The sequence below is a fragment of the Galeopterus variegatus genome, unplaced genomic scaffold (assembly GCF_000696425.1).
Source record: "Galeopterus variegatus unplaced genomic scaffold, G_variegatus-3.0.2 Scaffold826, whole genome shotgun sequence".
Classification (NCBI taxonomy): Eukaryota; Metazoa; Chordata; class Mammalia; order Dermoptera; family Cynocephalidae; genus Galeopterus; species Galeopterus variegatus.
In genome coordinates, this window is record NW_007726937.1 from 501,714 (window position 1) to 508,250 (window position 6,537).

The following is a 6,537-nucleotide window of genomic DNA, read 5'->3' on the forward strand; positions in this document are numbered from 1 at the left end:
TTTTTCCCCCCCAAGGAGTATTTTTTCCCTTAGCTCATTTTTACAGGTTCCACTGAGACAAATGTTATTTGTATCCAATGAAGAAAGATGGGCTGAGTTTCAAAAAAGGTCAATGAATTAACTTAGTTTCTTTTTAAGTAGGTCATTTTTCATACTCTTGCTTGCCTGGAGCAAAGTTTAGACCGTCCTGCAACTTTGCCATGGTTTCTTTAGATAATTAAGCATTTGTTATTCACTTCCCTTGCATTTCATTTAGACTTTCCATCTTCAATCACTTACGATGGACTGCAACTGTTCCCTCACTGTTGTCCTCAAATTAGTGCTTTTTAAATAAATGCCACATTTCTCCCTGCCTGTGCCCAAAATATTACAAGCAAACATATAGTATTATGGGTGGCAGGGAGGGGAAAACAAAAGAAAAAAGAAACACTTTTTAAAACACAAATAAGCTATACTCAGCTTTTCAAAATACCATAATAAAAGCTATTCACAAATAAGACAATTCATTTTACAATTACTCCTACTACCTCACATCTTCTCTGACACCACACTATGACAATTCATTTTACAATTACTCCTACTACCTCACATCTTCTCTGACATCACCCCTATGCCTATGTATAAAGGATGTCTTGGTCTGCTTCCAAGTTCTCTAGGTCCCTTTCCCCCTGGCATGAGCTACACTTCTTGGAAGTCAAGTGGAGGTACGAGAGAATGTCAAAATCTAGAGTGTGAAATCAGACAGATTCACTTTGAATCCTGCTTCAAACACCTTAGGCAAGAAATGCATCAAGTCAAACTCTCTGTTATCTCATTCGTAAAACTTATATAACATTAATACTTACCTCAAAATATTATGTAGAATAAATTAAATTTGAATGCAAATCTACTTAGCATAATGCCAAGAGCAGAAGGTGTTCAATAAATGAGGTGGTGGTTGTTTATATTCTTGTTTTCTTTGTTTTTTCTTTTTTTTTTAATTCTTCCTGTTGTTAGAGAGAATTTTCCCTGAAGGTGGGCAAGGCATTTTACTTTATTCTCTATGAAACACAGTTCTGTCATTTTAAAAATGGAGACAAAAATTCCTCCTTCTACAGTTTAGTTTAGTGCTCTGTCAAAACTAGAGGACTTTAAAACAATGATTTTTCCTTTTATTGTTATTATTATTAGTAGTAATAGTAGTAGTAGTAGTAGTAGTAGTGGCACTATCGCAGTGACCTCTGGAATAAGAAGGTTCATTAGTAACCATTCCTTCCTTCCTTAGTGCCCCCTGAACCTTTCTACCTCCCCATGTGTTCTGGAAGTAAACCTGAAAAAAGTTTATCATGGCCTCAAGCCTCACTTTTGCAAGTACAAGAATAGCCTAGTGTTGCCTAGGCACTTAAGACAAAGTATGAGATTTGGAAATGGCATGAATGTTAGACCTAAATAAATCTCAAACAACAACAAAAATATATATCTGATGTTTCAATGTTATTCTTTTCATAGAGAAACACATTGAAGGAATACAGACTGGAAACCAAGCTTTATTCCATTGCTGAATCCTTCCACACCTTCCCTATGAATTGTGGCAAGCTTCTTTCTTTCTCTCTATTAATTTGTGCTTTCTTCCTCCCTTCCTCTATCCTTGCCTTGCTTCTTCCTTTCTTTCTTCTTTCCCAACCACTTAGTAAAGGACTTCTACATGCAAAGCACTCTCCTAGGCATGAGTATACAAAATCAACAAATTGCACAAGCCCCATTTTTTTCCTAGACTATACATTCTAAGATATGAATTGATTTAAAAAAAATAGAACAAGTCAGTAGATAAGAAAGTTACTGACGTTTTTAAGCTCAGAGAAGAAAATAAACAGAACAAGTAACATATCTCTCAGTGGCCTTAAGCTGATACCTGAAATAAAAGAAGAAGCTCTTTCCCAGGCAGAAAATAATTTCATAAATGTGAAATGTCATAAGCAAATGGACAGCAGAACTCATCTGTTTCCAACTCCAGAGTTCTGTTATTAGCATTCTTGTAAAGAAAAAAAAGAAGATAAATAAAGGATTTCTTGTCTCGTGTGCTCTGTTGTATTTTTATTTTTTAAAAATATTCTAGCATGAAGGATTTGCTGACAGTGGTCAACAGGCAATCTTCTTTATAAAAATCATGAAGGTAGTCACATTATATACCCTGCTGAGGGAGTATTCACTGTCATAATATGGATCACTAAAGCTACAGATCTGACCCTTCCAGTATGGCCAGAATCCTGGTATGAAAAAGGAAGTAAATGATGGTATCATGTAAGTGGTAATGTCTCCTGGTATTCAGCCAACATTTTCTGACCGGATTATGCTGGGCCACTTCTTGAAGTCATGGAGAGACCAGGCATGTAGAGAACCATCTTTTTAGGTCCTCTATCAGAGGCATATTGGTCTTATGGAAGGAGTCTGTGCTCATCACTGAAATTATATTTATTTTGCTATACTTTGAATCCTGGGACAAAATTAGTGGACATTCTTAATGTTTTTGAAACATAGCATGCATTTTTTAAAAAAAATAAATATACCTGTTAATATTCCTACTATCAGTTTATTCACCAACCACTCGCCAATTCTGTATTTTATTGTTTTTAACATCACATTTGCACATTTGATAGGGTAAGAAGATGTTTTCTATTTCTTCATTACTATTAACATATTCATTATTACGAATTGTAATTTTCTTTATGCCCTTCACCTGATCTATCACTCCTCAACCCTGCCCCTTCCCTCCCCCACCCATCTCTAATATCTTCAGGTTTGTTCTCTACTTCTGAAAGTTGAACGTATTATTGTGTTCCTTCCTTCCTTCCTTCCTTCCTTCCTTCCTTCCTTCCTTCCTTCCTTCCTTCCTTCCTCCCTCCCTCCCTCCCTCCTTCCTTCCTTCCTTCTTTCCGTCTTTCTTTCTTTCCTTCCTTTTTTCTTAGCACCCAGTTATGAGATTTGTTTTAATATTGCGTTGTGGCAGCCACAGAAGCCCACTGCTTGGATTTCCCTTCAAGAAAGAACTTGCCAAGTAGTGCAGTGAGATGAGACCCAGCAGCTGAAGTCCCTTCAGAACAGGCCTCAGGATTCATGCCGAGGCCCAGCTCTTCCCAGGCATATGCCAGCCAATGAATGTGCTTAGTGGGTATATTCAAGCCTGCACATTTATGTGCAACATGTGACTCTTTTTTAACGGTAATCTCCATGGATTTGGCCAAGATGTTGTCAGATCTACTTTGCCTTATCCTGCTTCATATTCTCTTTCTTGCATGGACATCAGACCTGCATCTGCTATGAAAGACTTTCCTGCCCAAGCCTGCTTCCTGCCTCTATCGTTCACAGTCATAAACCCCAATAAGCCACTTATATTCTTAACCTCTTAACTCTGTCTCAGGGTCTATTTCCTAGAGGTCCCAACCAATACACATCTTTAGGTCACCACAAAGGGTATTTCCTGTCCATAGCTTACATAATTAAAACTCCGAATGTTCAGAGGTTTTCTGTCCATTTTTTTTTCTATATTTTTCTACTACACAATATTTAAATGGTGTTTTTAGTCTGTTTCTTAACAGCTCATATATCCTCCTCTAGCACATACACACAGGCACACACATTCATATCAGCCTCCAAAGTTTTTTTTTTTTTTTAAAGAAAGAAAAGCCCTCAGAGTTAGAGTCAAATTTAGATTCTCTAGTAACAACACTTTCTATTTTCATGTGAACATACTCAAGCCTAATTATGCAGGAATTTACACAAAAATGTTTACATTTCACTCATATATATAATTTATATTTCAGCTAAAGAACTTAGGCTCTTTACTGATTATTAAATTTAGCTTTTATTTCCATCTCATTTGTGTCTGCTTTAGTTAAAAACCTCAACTTCATTTATCTAACATTTATTAGCAACTTCTAAGTAAGTACTTCAAGTGTCATTTCTCTTCATTACATTATCCACATTAATGCCAGAATAAACTTTCTAAACAAAATCAAATAAATATTTTATAAATAAAATATAGATCAATTTCATATCTGTCAATTTGAAAATGATAAAGCTAATATGAATGTGTGTTGAGACAGACAATCAGTATGCTGGGTAGAAATGTAAAAACTAGATGTTGCTGAAAACATTTATTTAAGCAAATGGCAATATATATCAATGAGACTTAAAATCACTCAAATCCTCTAACTTAGTTATCTATACCTCATAGTAATTTATTTTTGAGATATAAATTATTTAATTGCCATCACTATGCTTCATTTTTTTACGATGAAGAAAATCTATCTTCCGAAATGGATTGAGAATTATTTGCAAGCTGAGACTAGGCTTTGGTGATTTTTTTTCTATGTATACTTAATTTAGTGCCTGGAACATAGTGAAGACTTAATGAATATTTACTGGATTAATATTTATACTACACTGGGAATGGTGAACAAAAAGACGTAAGTGAAAAAATGGCCTAGGAGCAAAGGAGAACACTGTTCAACTCCACTTAAGCAACTAACACATTTCTGTATTACAGAAGCCCCTGTACTATAATCACTGTCTATGAAAAGAGAAGTGAAAAGAAATCTGACAGTAACTTTGAAATCAAGGATCTGGGTGTGAGTCATAACTGCTCCCAACTCTGCCACTGTGACTTTGGCCAAGTAACAGGACACCTCCAGACTTTGTTTTCTCTTACAACTCAGAGCTGATTACCTGCTCTGCCATTTCTCCAGGATCATCAAGGGATCCAAACGAGATAAAATTTACGACAGTCTTCCTTCTTGGTTGAGAAAAAAATATGTAATTATACCTCTAATTAATGCATTTACAAGAGTTCTTTCCTGTTTCCAAATCTAAAATCAATATTGAGCCATGACCTATTTATGTATAAATGTACTTTTTCTCACTTTTAAATGCATGAGGATTTTAATCTTTGAATTAAAAAAGAAAAGAACAGAGAGGCTTTAATACTTTAATTTAATTAATAATTGACTTAATGGTAAATCATACAAATTTATCTCAATAATGCTGAAAACTCATGAATCGATGAAAAAATAATATATGTTTATGCGCCCGTACATTGAATTTTTCTGCTTGGAAATTTGCAGACAAAACCACCAGATACAGAAGAAAATTATACAAAAACATATTGTTTTTAATAATAACTTTCTGAATAATTTTTAACCAAAATAACATTGTCCTTAACAATAATTTTCAAATGTGCTACAACAACAGAAGAAAATTATACAAAAACATATTGTTTTTAATAATAACTTTCTGAATAATTTTTAACAAAAATAACATTGTCCTTAACAATAATTTTCAAATGTGCTACAACAAAACCCCACAGGATTTTAAAAAGCCTGACAAAACAGATTTACTTTCTTAATATACTGTAAACTAAAGCAATTAAAAAGATACATCTTTATTTACAAAAGCTATAATTTTAAAGAAGTTATTTTTGAAATCAGTTTTTAAAAAAAGAGTGTCATTGTTTGTTTTTTAAATAACTAACTTCATGGTTTATTAAATCTGTACCACCAGACTGCAGGATATTGACTGGATTTGATATCGGATTTGTAAGAGCTTTATAAGAGTTATAAGAGCTTTCTACGAGCTCTTTATAAGAGCTATAATGGGAAGATATCAATATTCTGTTTTATTAATGAGGAATCTGATAGCAAATGTAACAATATCTAACATGCATTGAATAATACCACATGCCATGCATTGTATGGTTGATATTTATTGTTTCATCTGATCTTTATCATACCACTATAAGGTAGGTTCTCTACCCACTTTATAGAGGTGCAAATTTTAACTTAGAAAGATATGCAAATATTACCTATCAATCATCACACAGTCAATAAGAGACTAAATTTATATTTACATCTGATATTTTAGTCTGTCTGATGTATAAGCACGTTTGTTTCCCTTTATTCCAGGATGAAAAATGATGTCAGTCCATCTGTTAAATAGGTGATATTGTATAAAGGCTTGGTAATTTGTTTCAAATCGTATCAAAAACGTTTGTAGGGCTTACCACGTACCTTGCGTTGCACATTCAAGTATTATTGATACTGGCAGTGAGATACTTAACCATAATATTTCATAATCCACTTCTCTCAAGAAAAGTCTTTCCCTGAAGCAAAAAACATGGTATATAGAACTCAAAATTTAGGCCACAAACCTGTTTCAGGCTCAATGGAAAAATAAGGCTGTCCTTCCAAGATACTATAAACCAACTTTGCACTGTTACCATAAACTGGGTCATCCGCATCGGTAGCTGTTACATTAGTGACAGACGTACCTAATAAAAAAAGAAGAGAAAAAAGATAATAATTATCACATTATTCTTTGCCAAGAGCTAAATTTGGCCAAGCATATCATACAGAAATCCATATGTGGGAATAAAGAGGGATATAAAGTTCGTTTAAAATATGGAGATAAACTGCACTGTATAACTTCAATGATATCCAAGTCTTTTAAAAGAAAGTGTACTTCTAGGCTGAAGTACTATATAATGCCAGTCCTCTTAGTATCTGT

General features: G+C 34.0%; 1 protein-coding gene across 2 annotated transcripts in view; it reads right to left on the reverse strand.

Moving 5' to 3' along the window:
* The window catches only part of CDH8 (cadherin 8, type 2), a 208,472-nt gene extending 202,171 nt beyond the window's left edge, over positions 1–6,301 (reverse strand). For both annotated transcript variants that reach the window (XM_008572712.1, XM_008572713.1), the window contains exon 1: positions 6,182–6,301. The gene's annotated coding sequence lies outside the window, so the exon portion shown is untranslated. The remainder of the gene's footprint in view (positions 1–6,181) is intronic.
* Between the last annotated feature and the right edge of the window lie 236 nt (positions 6,302–6,537).